Here is an 18619-nt window from a genome sequence, read left to right as displayed (position 1 = left end):
CTCACATAAAGAGGAAGACGAGCTGTTTATTGATGCAGTAAGAAACGAATCGATGAATGAAACCTGTCATCTTTACAACGATTGACAAACACGGAATGTAACTTGAACACAACACATCCTACAAATATGAACCTGATTGAAAGGAATAATGATAATCAAATCCTTGATGACAGCAACACTCATAACACTCACAAAACAATTACTGTATATTGACAATCATGTTACGTTATTTTTAAAATGTTCCTTTTCTTTTCATAACTTCTTTAACACTACTTCTCGCTGCTAGCGGTATATATATATATATACAGTATATGTACATATATACCCCGATCTACATAAGCTCAAATAGATAAACCACACGCCGTGGCGCAATGGTAGAGCCTTCGCCTCTAGTGCCGACGACCGAGGTTCGATTCCCGAGAGGGGTGCACTGAGTATGTAAGCGCACATTTTTATTCATTTTACCTTCACACCCCCTTGCTTTGAGATGAATGAAAAAATATGCGGTTAATGTAGAAAGACAGATCACCAATTGAAGCTTCATGAATAATGGATACTGTACTTTATTTGCCATCAATGATTGTTTTGGTAAAGCCATACTCAGTGTATTCATTAGATGAACGGTAAAAAAGTAAGAGCGATTGGAGGGTAACTTATTGAGGCACGCAGGCAAAACCACAATAGCACGCTGGCTTGATGTACTGTAGTGCGCATCAACTTGATCTAAATTGCGCGATCACATTCGAAAAAATATATCTTTTCAAGTTCTATTTAGTCCATATGTGTCAAACTCAAGGCCCACGGGCCACATCCGGTCCAGCGTGTAATTATATCCGGCCTGCGAGATCATTTTATATACTGTATTATTGTTATTAATGGCCCGGGGATATGAAGCGCTGGTAACACAATAAACTACAGATCCCATAATGCAGCGCTTCAGCTGCCTTGCTGAACACTTACCGCGTTAATCAAGTCTAGCTTATGATGCTGCAAGTTATTGCGAAGCTAGACCACACAATGCCAAGAGAAAAGTTGATTCTGAACATAGAGCCTTTAAAAACCGATGGGAGGCTGAGTATATGTTTACTGACATTGCCGGTAAACCCATGTGTCTCATTTGTGGAGCTAATGTGGCTGTAATTACAGAATTTAATCTAAGACGGCACTATGAGACAAAACATCAGGATAACCTGAAAGACCTGAATGCAATGCACAAGATACAGAAAGCAGAAGAGTTAAAGAAGAATCTGACACTTCAGCAGACGTTTTACCGTGCAAAATCACAAAGTGATTTCAAGTGAAGCTACTTTTATGGGAGACACAAATGCACCAGTGCAACTTGCCCCACTTTCCCTGTTGCCAAGTAATGTTGAACCAAGTCGGCACTACGGTGTTCCCAAGTATGCACTTTGCTGATAAACTGAGCGCACTGCGCACTGAGTTCGCACGGCGCTTTGGTGACTTTGAAGAACAAAAAAAGAATTTTGAGTTGTTTCACAACCCATTTGCCGTCGATGTGGAAACTGCACCTGTGCAGATTCAGATGGAGGTGATTGAGCTGCAGTGTAATGGCACGCTGAAGGCAAAGTACGATACTGCACAGCCCGCACAGTTTATTCACTCCATTCCCGCAGAAATGCGGCTCGAACCATGTGCATGTTTGGTAGCACATATCTGTGCGAGAAGCTCTTCTCAGTGATGAAGACTAACAAAACAGCACACAGGAGTCGCCTCACTGATGAGCACCTGCAGTCCATCCTGAGAATCTCCACAACACAGAACCTCACAGCAAACAGAAACAAACTTGTTGCCAAAAAAAGATGCCAGGCGTCCAGCTCTGATAAAATGACATATGAGCAAAGACAACTGAATGATTTGATTTGTTATTGCTGAAAAGAACACATTTTATTTATATTTCCAGGTTTTGTTATGCAGCATGTTCATATTTGAATTTGTATAATTTTGACAGGATATATTTTTATGGAGAGCAAAATCTTTTGGGATATTTAAAATTTAAGTTTATTTTTTATATAAAATTACATAAGAGTAAAGAAATTTGAATGTTTGTTCTTTTAACGTTTACTTTATTTCTAACTTGTATAATTTAGACAGGATATATTTTTATGGAGAGCAAAATATTATAAGTTATTTAAGGTTTGAGTTGATTTATTCCGGAATAATATTCCTGTCTGTTTTTATTCATATTTATGTTCAAAAAAGTTAAGTTTTAAAAGTTTAGTTTTAGTGTGTTCAATAAATGTTTATCCTGTTCGGCCCGCGACCTAAAGTGTGTTTTAGATTTTGGCCCCCTGTGCAATTGAGTTTGACACCCCTGATTTAGTCGACACAAATATCTTTGGTTGGAATGTAAGGCTAATTTACTCTTTACATTTGTATGGTGAAGAAAAATTTATGCAATGATGCCTACATTTAACTTACATTCCTACCAAAGATATTTCTGTCGACTAAATAAAAATTCCTTCTATTTAAAATTTAAATAGAACTTGAACAGATACGATAGTTCATAATATCCACGCAGACTTGCACGTAAGAGCGTGAGTCATCCGTTTTAACAAACAGCGTATTGCACTGATACAAAATAGCCTGCCCATTTAATTATTTAGGAATGGATAGATGAATTAAGATTTTGTACAAATAATGTTTTTCATTTTTCTTCCTTGATGGATTCTGCCACTCCAAGCAACAGTTGCTCGCACCCCAAAGAGTGTATGTATATATATATACGTAGGGTTTGGTTTACTGGATATACAATTTAAAGAGATTGTTATTTTCATGGGAATTGTTACATATGCATTATTTTCACTTTTACTTTAAAACTTTTGTAAAAACAATACTTGTCCATTATTTCCGGCCCCGGGCGTGTTTAAATCTCTTTCTCGCAGGACGTATAAGGAGAAGCGGTTGGATCATCTGCTGGCTTGTTGCTGCTGCTGCTGGCTCACTGCGTCTTCTGCTTGCTGCGCTGCACATAAATCATTTAAAAGACTGTACAGTAGTTGTCCTTTTGCCACTTTGTGTCTCTGCAGCTCGCGTTGTGAATGGGGAGAGGGGGTTTGGTGGGCTGAACGCTTGCTAAAGAGAAGCAGTCAGATCATCTGCTAGCAAAATACCCGCGCTTCACAGCGGAGAAGTCGTGTGTTAAAGAAGTTATGAAAAAGAAAACATTTTAAAAATAATGTAACATGATTGTCAATGTAATTGTTTTGTCACTGTTATGAGTGTTGCTGTCATCAAGGATTTGATTGTCATTATATCTTTCAATCAGGTTCATATTTGAAGGACGTGTTGTGTTCAAGTTATATTCCGTGTTTGTGAACCGTTGTAAAGATAACAGCTTTCATCCATCGAAGTGTTCACTACCCAAATCGCTAAAGGCAAGGAGGCGCGTATTTTGAACGAAAAGGGAGAAGACAGCGAAGGAGCGAAAATAGTAGGATAGGATTGTTAAGCCTTATGATAATGTTCCTGCACGAAGGGTTTAGAGAGATGCACCGGGAGAAGTATAGAATAGGGAACCCCGTGTGACTGTTCTGCTGTTCTCCTTCGACAGTTCTGTGTCTCTGCATATTTGTATGCACCTCTCTAAACTTGCATCACTGTTTCTGCACACAATTCGGTCACTTATAAGGGAACTTCTTATCTCCCCGAAATTGCATTTGCCTGCTAACACTGTCAGATCTGTGACGTAGTTGTCTATAATTTTCTCCCCTTGCCTGATTTCTTGAAAAAAATCTGTACCTCTCTACAGTTTTGTTTATTTTCGGGTTGTAATGTTCATCAAATTTACGAATCATGAAGCTCATGGTTAACTCATCAGGTCTTACATCACCAGTCAGCGCCTGACACAATTCTCTGATGCTCTCTCCAATAAGATAACGGAATAATCTGACCTTAGTGTTTTCCTCTGCCTCCGGCATTGCAAGTTCTGTGAATAATCTGAGCGCATTTATTATTTAATGTTAGCTAAGACCCGGCACTTAAGTTTCTCTCACACTTTCGCCGAGTCTATGCCTGACCATCTCATCTTCGTTTGCATAAGCACAGTCATTCACCCGCGAATATTTCGCGGCAGCGTGTCTATTGGATTGCTGCTGACAGACAGCCTGGGCAGGCACTCAATTACGTGGGAGGCGTGATGATGAGGGACGCAACTCTGCCTCACACGGCGACCGAGCTGCAGGCTATGGCCATATACAGGTGCTGGTCATAAAATTAGAATATCATGACAAAGTTGATTTATTTCAGTAATTCCATTCAAAAAGTGAAACTTGTATATTACGATTCATTCATTACACACAGACTGATGTATTTCAAATGTTTATTTCTATTAATTTTGATGATTATAACTGACAACTAATGAAAGTCCCAAATTCAGTATCTCGGAAAATTAGAATATCAATTAAGACCAATGCAAAAAAAGGATTTTTAGAAATGTTGGCCAACTGAAAGGTATGAACATGAAAAGTGTGAGCATGTACAGCACTCAATATTTAGTTGGGGCTCCTTTGGCCTGGATTACTGCAGCAATGCGGCGTGGCATGGAGTCGATCAGTCTGTGGCACTGCTCAGGTGTTATGAGAGCCCATGTTGCTCTGATAGTGGCCTTCAGCTCTTCTGAATTGTTGGGTCTGGCGTGTTGCATCTTCCTCTTCACAATACCCCATAGATTTTCTATGGGGTTAAGGTCAGGCGAGTTTGCTGGCCAATCAAGAACAGGGATACCATGGTCCTTAAACCAGGTACTGGTAGCTTTGGCACTGTGTGCAGGTGCCAGGTCCTGTTGGAAAATGAAATCTGCATCTCCATAAAGTTCATCAGCAGCAGGAAGCATGAAGTGCTCTAAAACTTCCTGGTAGACGGCTGCCTTGACCTTGGACCTCAGAAAACACAATGGACCAACACCAGCAGATGACATGGCACCCCAAACCATCACTGACTGTGGAAACTTTACACTGGACCTCAAGCAACGTGGATTCTGTGCCTCTCCTCTCTTCCTCCAGACTCTGGGACCTTGATTTCCAAAGGAAATGCAAAATTTACTTTCATCAGAGAACATAACTTTGGACCACTCAGCAGCAGTTTTGTCTTTAGCCCAGGTGAGACGCTTCTGACGCTGTCTCTTGTTCAAGAGTGGCTTGACACAAGGAATGCGACAGCTGAAACCCATGTCTTGCATACGTCTGTGTGTGGTGGTTCTTGAAGCACTGACTCCAGCTGCAGTCCACTCTTTGTGAATCTCCCCCACAGTTTTGTTTCACAATCCTCTCCAGGGTACAAGCGGTTATCCCTATTGCTTGTACACTTTTTTCTACCACATCTTGTCCTTCCCTTCATCTCTCTATTAATGTGCTTGGACACAGAGCTCTGTGAACAGCCAGCCTCTTTAGCAATGACCTTTTGTGTCTTGCCCTCCTCGTGCAATGTTGTCAAAGGTCATCTTTTGGACAACTGTCAAGTCAGCAGTCTTCCCCATGATTGTGTAGCCTACAGAACTCGACTGAGAGACCATTTAAAGGCTTTTGCAGGTGTTTTGAGTTAATTAGCTGATTAGAGTGTGGCACCAGGTGTCTTCAATATTGAACCTTTTCACAATATTCTAATTTTCCGAGATACTAAATTTGGGACTTTCATTAGTTGTCAGTTATAATCATCAAAATTAAAAGAAATAGACATTTGAAATACATCAGTCTGTGTGTAATGAATGAATCTAATGTACAAGTTTCACTTTTTGAATGGAATTACTGAAATAAATCAACTTTTGTCATGATATTCTAATTTTATGACCGGCACCTGTATATGTACGAAAGAAGGTTCCAGTTATGACCATTACGCGTAGAATTTCGAAATGAAACCTGCCTAACTTTTGTAAGTAAGCTGTAAGGAATGAGCCTGACAAATTTCAGCCTTCTACCTACACGGGAAGTTGGAGAATTAGTGATGACTCAGTGAGTCAGTCAGTCAGTTAGTAAATTGTCGCAATTACAAATGTTTTGGTATACACGTTTACTTCCTTTATGTGCATTGGAACAACACAACAAACAGCGACAAAAAGCCAAATCTAACATCATTTCATACAAAACTCGAAAACCGAGCTGAACAAAATTATTGGCACCCTCAACTTAATATTTGGTTGCACGCCCTTTGGAAAAAATAACTGAAATCAAGCGCTTCCTATAACCATCAACAAGCTTGTTATGCCTCTCAACTGGATTTTCCGACCACTCTTCTTTTGCAAACTGCTCAAGGTCTCTCAGGTATCCCTATCAGAACCACCTCTCGATGTGGACAGTCAGTGGCTCTACTCCAAGCCTCTTCCGGATGTCGGTGCTTCTCACCCTGTCTCTAAGGAAGAGACAAGCCATCTTGTGGAGAAAGTTTATCGTGGCCGCCTACTCCTGCAATATCATTCTTTCAGTAATTACCCAAAGCTCACGACCAAAGGCAAGGGTAGGAACGTAGATCGACTGATAAATCGACAGCTTCGCCTTCTGACTCAGATCCTTCTTCACCACTACAGATCGGTAACTGTATAACTGCGCACCCCACCCCAATCCGTCCGTCAACCTCACCATCCCTTTTCCCCTCACTTGTGAACAAGACCCCGAGGTACTTTTACCCCCTCATCATGTGGCAGTAACTCACCTCCCACTCGGAGAGGACAGTCCACCTTATTCCTACTGACGACCACAGTCTCAGATTTGAAGGTGCCGATCATCATCCCTACCACTTCATACTCATTCACAAACCATCCCAATGTGTGCAGGAGTTCGCAGCCTGATGAACCCAACAGGACCAAGTCACATTGAAAAAGCAGTGACACAATTCTAATATCACCAAACTGGACCCCATCCCCTCCCAGGGTGCACCTTGATATTGCGTCATGAAGTCACAAACATGACAGGAGACAAAGCACAACCCTGATAAGGTCCCACACCCACTGCACATGGGGCTGATGTTTTTCTGAGTAGGCAGACACAACTCTCACTGTGACTATAAGGGGGGCTGAACAGCCCTTATTAGGGGCCACAGAACTATGAGGTTCCCTCAAGATTATATAAATTTTATAAATCCTGTGGGAAGTTGCAGACGCACATTTCATGCCCCATTCTGTGCATATGTGGGTTTTATAAAGGCGGCCCCCAGGTGCGGAAATCTCTACAGAAGGTTGTGTACCTACCTGAACGCACCATTGGGACTTCACTTCCCAAGTGCCTGCTCTGCAGGATATCTCCATCAGGTGGTCCTTGGTCAGGGCTCTCAAAATACCCAGAGTCTTCCCAGAAATAAAACTGTTTAGGCTGCTGAAGTCGGGAAGACCACACTGCAGCCGGAAAACTGGGAATGAAAGATGTTGTAGGAGCTTCTATACTTATGCCAGACAACTGTTAGACAATCACCATTATTATGCTACTAGACAACCCACGGTGTACCATACGCCGCATAATCAGGCCGGTTTTTTAATGATTTTTAAGCACAGGGAGAAAATTAACATTTGAAAAATCGGTTATGTAATAAATCAGCAAGAAAAGCAACATTGTAACAATGCACGGAACGAACCAACACACAATCGTCTGAAGTGACTAAAAACTGGCGCGGAGTGTGGAACGGGAGGAGAGGAGAAGGACATCCATTCACCTCCCTCCGTCATGCTAGTTTGCTGAATTCTCGTTCAGTATGCACTGCCCGCTCATGTGCCCACCTCCAACTCGTCACTTGAGTCGTTGGCTGCTTTTCTATATATAATCCACCAAGACACCTGACCACGGTAGTAGCGAGGTGGTAGGGGGGTGTGTACAAAGGGTAGGGACGCAACCAGTGGGAGCGTATGAGTCGCACTTAGTGGGAATTCCACGGGTTGCAGCCCGAATGGGGTTCAACGGCTTACCCACACCTCTCTGCGCCGGGTAGACACACGCTCAATGTCATGTATAATTATTTATTGAATGCTAAACACTTCTGGAAAGAAACGGTTGTCTAAAACGGGTTGGTGTGAGAATACAACAGTAAGTGAATGAAAAGATGGAACTCTGGAGAGAGCAAAATAGAACACAATAGTGAAGCCGCGGCATAACAAACGCCGCATAATTATTTATTGATGGTTGAACACTTCTGGAAAGACACAGTTGTCTAAAAAGGGAGGGTTTGAGGATACAACAGAAAGTGAATAAAAAGATGGAACTCTGGAGAGAGCAACATATAATTGTCCATGAGTGAAGACGACGCAGGTTTGTCACGGATGCAACTTGCTGTATGTAGCGTGTAAAACAGTTTGCTATGGTGCACGCGGCCATGCGTCGTAACCGAAAACTCGTTTTTTAAAGACTGCTTACTTCATTGTGTTTTAACCTCAGTTGTAAAGGATTGTTTTAAGGATCCCATGGGATACCCCTCGCAAACTGTTTCACACGCTGCATATGGCGACTCACCTCCGCGAGAAACATGTCTCTATGAACAGTCAAGGTGGCTCGGAGGTACATGGGGCCTCTACGACAGACGAATATAAATGACGCTGATCTTTCTATGTCGTCGTGCCCGAGTTGGTGGGCGTGGCCCTGCGAGTTGTCGTCGTATCCAATGGTCTTGGAGTTGGTGGCTGTGGCTCCTCCCTGTGTGCGCCATAGGTGTCTTACTTGTCGGTGGCTTAGTGAATCCACGCCAATTCCGGCGTGTTTTCCACGGGTGTCTTGCCTTAGTGAATTATATATATAGATGTTATATTACTATGTTATATTTTTGTATGGTTTACTATACAACATGGTTCGGAATCTGCTTGAAAAACCATTTCGGTACTTTCTCTACTAAGATTTTTGAAACAAATACATTTTGAGAACTGTATGAATTCAAACCTGATCATCCCAAGCGGGTCTTCCTGTAACATCCTAAAGTCATATATGTAAGATAAATCAAAACTGGCTCTGTGAAGGTGTATGCATTAGTCAAGTCTACACTGCACTGCACTGGACTAGGCCGGGTCGTGACTTCCCAAAACCCTGAACCGGATAAGCAGGTTACAGATGTATGAGAAATAATAGATAAGCAAGTACAACCTAGAAAAGTAAATTCTCAAAAAGGTGTACAGTGACAAAGTCTAAGGCAGCAGGAAATACAGTGTTGTGAGAAACTATCATCCCTCTTGGCACTTGTCCAATTTTGTCACATTATAATCTGCAATTAAAATGGATTTTCAATTGGATTTTATGTAATGGATTTAACAATATAGTCCGAATTGTTGAAGTGGAATGAAAATAAAATCTCTTTTACATATCAATATCTGTAGTACTAAGGTTTTGAACCATGTCAGCCATCATGAATGTACAGGTAGTGAGAAATCAAGTAAAATGACACCTTTTATTGGCTAACTAAAAAGATTACAATATGCAGGCCCCATCTTCAGGCAAGATGTAATCTGTGTATGGTTGGGTTCCTTATCAATGATGCCTTTCGGGATTAGATTTTCCTTTTTGCATTTTGTTAAGAAGATGATGTTGCTGTCCATGTGTTGTGCTGGCCAGTTTCTTCCACCAGGTCTTCAATTCCATGTAGTAGCGATACATTACAGTGTCTTGTACTGTATGTCTGTAGTACAGTGGAACCTCGAGTCACGACCGTAATTCGTTCCAAAACTCTGGTTGTAACCGAAGTAATTCCCCCCAAAGGATTGTACGTAAATATAATTAATCCATTCCAGACCATACAAACTGTGTGTAAATATATTTTTAAGCACAAAAACAATTAATGATACCATAGAATGCATAGCATAATAGTAAGCTAAATGTAAAAACACTGAATAACACTAAGAAAACCTTGAACAGAGAAAAGTAGCATTGCAAGAATTCATACTATAGCCTTATGTACCGCTCACTGTAAACACTTTTTTTTTTTATGAGTTTTAAGCACAGGGAAAAACATGAACATTTGAAAAATCCGTAATTTAATAAACAACCAAGAAAAGTAACATTGCAACAATGCACGCTACGAACTGATTGCTGTAAAAAGAAGTGAAGTGGAGGTTAAAATCCAATTGAAAAAAGTCTTCATTAAATATGAGGTGTGAACTTTGACCCGGACACACACAGACGGACATCTTAAATTCACCACACACTATTTATTTACAATACTATTTACACAAATAAGTCACGTGCACACAAACCCCAGTGCCTCTTGCACCGATTCCCCCAATGTCCAGGCCACACAGTCCTGTGCCTCTTTTCCTCCTGGCCGCCTCCAGTCCTCTTCCACCCCTTTTATAGGAACCCAGATGGGCTCCAGCTGCAATCTCCCGCGGACACACCCCCGTGTGGCGGAAGTGCCGGCTGCGCACCCGGGAGCCGTCCGGGTGTCCCCTGTCGTCTTCCCCCACACCAGGAAGTGCCGGGCTCCCGGGATAATAAGGTACTGGGGCGCCGCCTGGCGGTGGCCACGGGCCCCTACAGGGCTGGGCTTCCAAGCCCTTTACCCAAGGCCCCCAACATAACCAGGACGGACGCCCCCTCACGGTCTGGAGGAGGCACAAGCCTCCTCTCGCCTCTCCTGCGTCCCGCCGGCTCCAGCCCCAGCCAGGGACCACAGAGGTTAAAACAATGCTCGAATCAGTCTCTTTAAAAACAAGCCCGGTACATTCTTTAACTGCCTTCTCAGCCTTACGCAGCCAGCCCTCTCTCTCTCACACTCACTCTCTCAATCTCTCGCTCGATGCACAGGGAGAGACTGAACACGTGCGGAAATCATCAGCGCGTACGTTTGGCAAACTTTTTGGTCGTAACCCGATTTGTTCGTGGTCTGAGACGTTGGTGACCCGAGCTTCCACTGTACTAGGGTGTTGTACCGTGTTAGCCATTATGGATGGAATGAGAAGTCAAGCAAAATGACACCTTTTATTGGCAAACTACAAAGATTACAATATGCAGGCTTTCGAGGCAACTCAGGCAAGATGTAATTACATCTTGTCAAAGAGAATCTGTGGCATGACTTGAAGATCGCTGGACACCAATGCAACCCATCAAACTGGAAGGAGTTGGAGCGGTTTGGCCTTGAGGAGTGGGTAAAAATCCCACCCACTCCTGGACATTCACCTGGAGACCTGCAGCAAAGGATTGACTTTGGAGGTTGAAGACCTTTGCACGCTCAGGATTTCCGTTTTCTTATCTTAATTATTGTTTGTGTCACAATACAGAATATGTTGCACCTTCAATGTGGTAGGCATGTTGTATGAATCAAATGGCGACAGCCCACCCAACCCAAAAAAATCCATTTCAATTCCAGGTTTTAATGCAACACCTCGGCTGGGGGGGGGTTTACACCTGACTCCGATTTCACCTTCAAACTAACTGCTAATCCTAGTGGTTCACATACTCTCGCCACTCACAGATATGTAATATTCAATCATTTTCCTTAATAAATAAATGACCAAGTATAATATTTTTGTCTCATTTGTTTAACTGGTTTCTCTTTATCTATTATTAGGACTTGAGTAAAAATCTGATGATATTTTAGGTCATAATTATACAAAAATATAGAAAATTCTAAAGGGTTCACAAACTTTTAACCACAACTGTACATACAAAACGCACACAATATGCCCACCTTATACTCAGTCACTCTGAGACTAGCCAGCTCAGCATCCCTTCCAACATGTAACACGTACTGAACTGAAGGAGCTGCTGTTACTAGAAGGGGCCAGGCTGATTTTGCTTTCATTTTACCTTCACAGACACCAGAAATGAAACCCACCCTGGCAGCAATGAAGCAGGCCAATGCTTGAAGCGATCCTCTTTACTGGAAACTGCCAGCTGCACAGGCTTTTTCAAAGGCTACAAATCAGTGGTGTCAAATTCCGTTCCTCCATTTCCTTGTTACTAAATGAAACTGTGGCCTGCCAGAGCTGGTCACGCTGTTGGCTGGTAGCGACGTGCAGCAGCAGATCCACCAAAAGCACACCTTTCACCACTGTGCATTAAACTGGGCCTCGTGAAAAATTTTGTGGGGACAATAAATTGCGATGCAAATACCTTAACAAGACATTGGGACCAATGAAGATGTTAAACTGAAAGTGGGAATTTTTATTGGACCTAAAATCTGCCAACTGATGCATAGCAACTGCAGACTCCAAAGGAACAACATCACAGCAGTCATCAAGAAGGCTCAGCAGGGGTTACACTCCCTGAGGGTCCTCAGAATGCACAACCTGGACTCCAACCTGCTACTGACCTTCTACTGCTCATCCATCAAGAGCCTGCTGACATACAGTGGGTACAGAAAGTATTCAGACCCCCTTCAATTTTTCACTCTTTGTTATATTGCAGCCATTTGCTAAAATCATTTAAATTAATTTTTTCCTCATTAATGTACACACAGCACCCCATATTGACAGACAAAAAAAATAATTTTTGAAATTGTTGCAGATTTATTAAAAAAGAAAAAGTGAAATATCACATGGTCCTAAGTATTCAGCCCCTTTTGCTGTGACACTCATATATTTAACTCAGGTGCTTTCCATTTCTTCTGATCATCCTTGAGATCACCTTCATTTGAGTCCAGCTGTGTTTGATTCTACTGATTGGACTTGATTAGGAAAGCCGCACACCTGCCTATATAAGACCTTACAGCTCACAATGCATGTCGGAGCAAATGAGAATCATGAGGTCAAAGAAACTGCCTGAAGAGCTCAGAGACAGAATTGTGGCAAGGCACAGAACTGGCCAAGGTTACAAAAAAATTTCTGCTGCACTTAAGGTTCCCAAGAGCACAGTGGCCTCCATAATCCTTAAACGGAAGACGTTTGGGACGACCAGAACCCTTCCTAGAGTTGGCCGTCCGGCCAAGCTGAGCTACTGGGGGAGAAGAGCATTGGTGAAAGAGGTAAAGAAGAAGCCAAAGATCACTTTGGCTGAGCTCCAGAGATGCAGTCAGGAGATGGGAGAAAGTTGTAGAAAGTCAACCATCACTGCAGCCCTCCTCCAGTCAGGGCTTTATGGCAGAGTGGCCTGTCGGAAGCCTCTCCTCAGTGCAAGACACATGACAGCCCGCATGGAGTTAGCTAAAAGACACCTGAAGGACTCTGAGATGGTGAGAAATAAGATTCTCTGGTCTGATGAGACCAAGATAGAACTTTTTGGCCTTAATTCTAAGCGGTATGTGTGGAGACAACCAGGCACTGCTCATCACTTGTCCAATACAGTCCCCACAGTGAAGCATGGCGGTGGCAGCATCATGCTGTGGGGGTGTTTTTCAGCTACAGGGACAGGACGACTGGTTGCAATCGAGGGAAACATGAATGCGGCCAAGTACAGGGATATCCTGGACAAAAACCTTCTCCAGAGTGCTAAGGGCCTCAGACTGGGCCGAAAGTTTACCTTCCAACAAGACAATGACCCTAAGCACACAGCTAAAATAATGAAGGAGTGGCTTCACAACAACTCTGTGACTGTTCTTGAATGGCCCAGCCAGAGCCCTGACTTAAACCCAATTGAGTATCTCTGGAGAGACCTTAAAATGGCTGTCCACCAACGTTTACCATCCAACCTGACAGAACTGGAGAGGATCTACAAGGAGGAATAGCAGAGGATCCTCAAATCCAGGTGTGAAAAACTTTCTGCATCTTTCCCAAGAAGACTCATGGCTGTATTAGCTCAAAAGGGGGCTTCTACTAAATACTGAGCAAAGGTTCTGAATACTTAGGGCCATGTGATATTTCAGTGTTTCTTTTTTAATAAATCTGCAACAATTTCAACAATTCTTTCTTTTTGTCTGTCAATATGGGGTGCTGTGTGTACATTAATGAGGGAAAAAATTAATTTAAATAATTTTAGCAAATGGCTGCAATATAACAAAGAGTGAAAAATTGAAGGGAGTCTGAATACTTTCTGTACCCACTGTATTGTATCACAGTATGGTATGGCAGCTGCACCGTGGCAGACAGGGAGAGGCTTCAGCGAATAGTAAAGGCAGCACAGAAGATCATCGGCTGCTCTCTCCCCTCCTTGATGGACATTTACACCACACGCTGCCTCAGCAGAGCAAAAAAACATCATCAAGGACAGCTCCCACCCTGGCTCTGATCTGTTTGACCTCAGGGAGGCGCTACAGGTGCATCACAACAAGGACAAACAGACTCAAGAACATCCATCCATCCATTTTCTAACCCGCTGAATCCGAATACAGGGTCACGGGGGTCTGCTGGAGCCAATCCCAGCCAACACAGGGCACAAGGCAGGAACCAATCCTGGGCAGGGTGCCAACCCACCGCAGGACACACACACACAAACACACCCACACACCAAGCACACACTAGGGCCAATTTAGAATCGCCAATCCACCTAACCTGCATGTCTTTGGATTGTGGGAGGAAACCGGAGCGCCCGGAGGAAAACCACGCAGACACGGGAGAACATGCAACTCCACGCAGGGAGGACCCGGGAAGCGAATCCGGATCTCCTAACTGCGAGGCAGCAGCACTACCACTGCGCCACCGTGCCGCCGACTCAAGAACAGTTTTCTCCCAAATGTCATAATCATTCTAAACTCACACATGCACTGACTACACAGTCTAACCCGCCCCCCAACCCCTGGACTTCCTTCTATCCATCAACTGTGCAATATCCAATATCTAAATGGTACTGAATAATAACTGTGTAATATCTGTGTACTGTACAATATCATTACTGTCAGGGTCCAACATCCACTACTCACTGCACATGATCACAGTGGCGTAGTGTGGGTGTCAGCCGCCCGGGGCGGAGGAAAATTTCGCCGCCCCCTTATTTAGGTATTTCAATTTAAAAGACTAAAATATACAGTAATTCTAAAGAATTTTTTGTCAAGAACAATCATCATTATTGTGTATTGTACAGGTTACAAATAAAAAAGTCATGTATATATGTTTTACTGTACCGAGGACAGACGGTGTTGCCAGTTGCTACAATGAGCAAGATGTCACTATTATACATTCATTTAAAGAAAGGGGATTCCCCAGTTTCGTCACAGAATAAGTAATGAAAAATTCCGTGCTCATTTCAAATCGGTCCAAATCGTAGGAGCGACAAAAATCTGAAATGAAATGGTTCCAATTTTTACAAGATATTATTATTATTTATTGTGAAATTATGCCTCCCGGGGCGTGCCGCTTCCACTATGCTACACCACCGCATGATCATCATTATTGTGCAATAACCCAATAGTGCAATAGTTATTTATTCTTTCCAGTATTTAAATAATGTGCAATAACTCGGTTTAGTTATTATTCTTTCCATTTGTATAGAGCGTCGCAGAACTGTTTTTTGCAACTTTTGCACCATTTGTCTATTTACTTGTTGTGTTCTAAATATATGTCGGCACTGAAGGAGCTGCTTTTAATCTCACTGTACATGTGTATAGTGACAATAAAAGGCATTCTATTCTATACTATGGAAGCTGGGGTATCTTATGAAGCCCACCTGAGGAATCAAACACCTGTGATGTCAATTGTCCCAAATATTATGGTGCCCTGAAATCGGGGGGTGGCGGAGTAGAAAAAGTGTTGTGAGCATGGGAAAGGTGCTATACGAGGTGTGGCAGAAAAGTAATGAGACTGGCAACACTGCAAGCGATCTGGCAACGCTGCGCTGTTGTCCTTGATAGAGCCCGTGTATCAGTACCCTCCCATAGCTCAGTGCGAGTTTCAACTCCTTCCGTTAACTACGTGATTTTTGTGACTGCTATTAGCGAAGTTGTGTTTTTGGTTGTGCGTCACGCAAAATGGAACAGCGGAATTTGGAGCAACGTTGTGCCATTAAACGGCAAGTGTGACGTTTGAAAAGTTAAAACAGGCCTATGGGGAACATTCTTTATCCCGAGCTCAAGTTTTCGCTGGCACAAATCATTTTGGAAGGCAGAAAACACGTTGAAGATGAACACCATTCAGGGAGGACTTCAACTTCGAAAACCAATGAAAACATCGAACGTGTGAACACTCTTGTGAGATCAGACCGTCGTTTAACATTAAGAATGTTGAGTGAACAATTAAATTTGAACAGATTTACCGTTCATCAAATTTTGACTGAACATTTGCACATGCGAAAGGTCTGTGCCAAAATGGTGCCGAAAAACTACCCTCTCCATAACAGAATTTTTGACCTCAAAAGGCATTCCTATGGTTCCCCAGCCCTTTATTTACCTGACCTCAGTCCGTGTGACTTTCTCCTTTTTCCTAAAATGAAAAATGCCCTCAAAGGATGTCATTTCGGGACTTTAGAAAACATCCAAACGAGTGTAACGGACATGCTGAAGACCATACCGGTTGAAGACTTCCAGCGCTACCAACAGTGGGAACAACGCTCCATCGTGTGTAGCTGCCAAGGAACTACTTTGAAGGGGATAACATTGATGTTTGAAAAAATAAAACTTTGGCAAATAAAAAATCAGTCTCATTACTTTTCTGCCACATCTCGTATAAATACAATGTAATTGTTATGTGATTTAAATGTATGCAAATCCCCTTCAATTGAACTCTGTAATGGGCACTTTAATTACAATGTCTGAATTACTCGATTTGTCATTTTAAACTGTGGAGCAGAGGGCTAAGGAGGAGGAGGATTGGGAGCTGCTTACAGCGTGTTGGCATACCCACCACATGGCGAACCACCCGGATTGAGATACAAGTGCAGCAAGTGGCACCTCAGCACCACACTGGAACAGTGTGAGGTTTTTTTTTTCCTTTTTTCAGTGGCCGGAGTGCCAATCCTGCCACCGTCTCCAAGTTTTCCTTGTAAATCGGTGGACCTCCCTGCAGGGCTGGATGCAGATTAACATCATACCCAGGATGGAGCAATTGCAGGTTAAGGGCCTTCCTCAGGGGCCCAATGGAGTAGAGTCACTTCTGGCGTTTACGGGATTTGAACTGGCAACCTTCCGATTACCAGTGCAGATCCCAAACCTCGGAGCCACCACTCTGCCCTCTGAGGGCTAAAAGAAGGCTAAATCGAGGAAAAAAAAATGTGCCTTTGTCCCAAAGATTATGGAGGGCACTGTAATTTCAGTACATTTCCTTCCATTTTGATGTAATGAATACATCAGCGAGGTGTCACACGACTGTTGGGCAGAAACTGGGGTACTTGTGAACTAAACGGACGGCAGTTCCTACTCATTCTAGTGTTGGGCTCTGTGCTTAATATTTGGAGTTTAAATTATTAGACTGACCTACCCCAACCACAAATACTAACCTTAAAAAGTTAGTGGGGGTGAAGCATAGTTGCCAGTAGGTCCCTAACGTTAATGTCCCCTTTGGGTGCCTAATGTTAAAAACGAAAATCCAATTTGCGTCACGATAATAGAAAAGAGTACTGGCCGTCCGTGCCGTCCATTTAGTACACAAGTACCGAAACTGGTTCTGCATTACACTCAATTTAATTTTTGCACACGTACACTTCACTTAAGATCCGGACACGGTAAGAGGCAACCTGACTTGAGATTTGAAATCAGCCAATTTGATTTTGTGAGGAACACACAGACTCTGCTCAGTAGCTGTAGATTTCTTTTTGGTGGTTCTGTGTAATTACAGACTAATGATGCACACAAATATATTGTGATCACTTGATTAACCAAACCACGAGAATACAATTACAGATAGAGAAACAAAGGATGATACTTTAAAAAAAAATAAAAAGAAACTAGAAAGATAAATTAGGTTATATAAAAAAAATTAATCTTTGCTGGGACCCACGGTTACATCACATTGTAAGAAAATCTGAAATTAGTACTATAAATGTTGCAGGTATCAAAACGAGCGGAAAAACTGAAGTCATTATAAACAAGAATTGGCTTCAACTTGAAAAGGCGCATTCAGTCAATTGAGCCCTCGAGGAGAGGAACTGGACACCCCTACGATTATTATTATTATTAATAAAATCGTTAGGTGCTCCCGTTAGATGGGTGGCACGGTGGCGCAGTGGTAGCGCTGCTGCCTTGCAGTAAGGAGTCGCCGTACCGCCAAACATTCCATCAAACAGGAGTCGTGTCACTTAACGCTGTGGTAACAGTCCAGGTTTGTTTATTCAGTCATTGCGTCATTTTCTGACCTGATTATCCAGTCCAACGTCGCTGAGGGTGCCGGAGCCTATCCTAACTTGCATTGGCCGCAAGGCAGGAACTAACCCTAGACAGGACGCCAGTCCATCGCGGAGAGAACACACACGGGCCAATTTATCATCAACAATTCACCTAACATGCATGTCGAAACCGGGGCTCCCGGTTCAAACTCACTTAGAAACAGGGAGAAGATGTAAATTTAAGCCAGGTGTCCTCGAACTGATATATCGCCGTTCCATCCATCCATTATCCAACCTACTACATCCTAACTACAGGATCACGGGGGTCTGCTGGAGCCAATCCCAACCAACACTGGGAGCAAGGCAGGAACAAACCCCGGGCAGGGCGCGCGCGCACACACACACACACCACGCTAAGGACAATTTAGAATCGCCAATGCACCTAACCTACCTGTCTGTGGGAGGAAACCCATGCAGACACGGGGAGCATACAAACTCCACGCAGAGAGGACCCCATCGCCCTTCCGTACGTACGATTACTGCCTTAGGTTACACCTGTTCGCTAAACTAGCCGGTGT

The 18619-nt window shown here is 43.0% G+C and overlaps 1 protein-coding gene and 1 pseudogene across 1 annotated transcript in view; both read right to left on the bottom strand.

Annotated features, from left to right (window-relative positions):
• LOC120524051 overlaps positions 1-18619 on the bottom strand; it is a 658450-nt pseudogene that overhangs the window by 118494 nt on the left and 521337 nt on the right.
• The window catches only part of cdadc1 (cytidine and dCMP deaminase domain containing 1), a 71253-nt gene that overhangs the window by 51879 nt on the left and 755 nt on the right, over positions 1-18619 (bottom strand). The gene's annotated exons all lie outside the window — the stretch shown is intronic.

The sequence above is a fragment of the Polypterus senegalus genome, chromosome 2, assembly GCF_016835505.1.
Source record: "Polypterus senegalus isolate Bchr_013 chromosome 2, ASM1683550v1, whole genome shotgun sequence".
In the NCBI taxonomy this organism is placed as follows: domain Eukaryota; kingdom Metazoa; phylum Chordata; class Cladistia; order Polypteriformes; family Polypteridae; genus Polypterus; species Polypterus senegalus.
This window is presented reverse-complemented; position numbering and strand designations above follow the sequence as displayed.